Source organism: Aedes aegypti, unplaced genomic scaffold (genome assembly GCF_002204515.2).
Source record: "Aedes aegypti strain LVP_AGWG unplaced genomic scaffold, AaegL5.0 Primary Assembly AGWG_AaegL5_hic_scaff_1792_PBJ_arrow, whole genome shotgun sequence".
NCBI lineage: Eukaryota > Metazoa > Arthropoda > Insecta > Diptera > Culicidae > Aedes > Aedes aegypti.
The window spans coordinates 33040-34222 of record NW_018735259.1 but is presented as its reverse complement, the minus strand read 5'-3'; positions in this window follow the sequence as shown (position 1 = coordinate 34222).

Genomic DNA, 1183 nt, shown 5'->3' with positions numbered 1-1183 from the left:
TAACTTTACATAGAGTAGGTTTACCAGCCATGGCCTTAGTGGCCCAGTCAACATTTTGGTTGGTATAACTTTTGTTATACATCATTCTATATGAATCAATTCAATCGTATTGAATGCACGAAAAGGCTATAGCCTACCAAAATGGAGGCTATATGCGTACTTGGCACGACTTTTTCGGACTTTCTGCGATCAGATATACGATGCCACAAAATTTGGATGAAAATAAAAAAAATCCAGCCAGTCTCGAACACGGGACCTCTAGATCAGGAATTAGGCACCTAACCACTGTACCACCAAGGGTTCCATATCCTAAGGGTGATTATTTGCCAATATTTATACATGTTTCATGTACACATTCTTTGAGGCCCATCGTCAGCAGATAGACAAAGTTTGGATGGCAATTTTTTCTAAGTTATTGCGATTTCATACGATGCTTTCTGGATTGATATATGATCTGTCAGTTTAAATAACATAACGCGATTCTATGTTGCACTATTTACGATATGTTTTGTTGTCAACACAGATTGTCGTTTATGAATCGTATTGGGGATTTATAAACAACTTGTATTGACATTGATAACGCCTTATTTGGCATCTTGTGCGATTCTGATTTTGGACGCATGAATATGTGATTTTGGATGCAAATTCTTATACGATACGTGGTTCACTGGGGGTTCCCTATTTCGCCATACGTGATAATTTGAATATTTTCACAGTTTGACAAGTTTTGAGTGTTTTAGCAGTAAGATAAAAGAAACATCTTGATGTTAAAACATTCAAAAAATTACAAATGTAGAATTCATCAAAATTTGACATGTATATATAGTCATAACTGCTACAATTTCCCTACTTCAGTCAAAAAACATTTCTGACGAAACCAAACGTCACAGAAACTTGGTGTAGGTAAGTAAATGCAACGACATGGAGTGCAATCACCATAAAATGCTACGTCTGCGGTTACAACACTCCGATGGAGTATCACCACCGGTTACAACCGCAATACTTCCACAAGAAAATTGCACTGATAGCATTTGGTAGCCCCTTCAAAAAGTAAACAGAATACGAAATACGATACGCATCGTCAATGGATGCGTATGCTAGCATTTCTAGAGCTTCGGCAAAGAGTACCTACCTCATACGACTACGCACGGTTGCACTTCAGTTATAGAGAATCGATCCCCGA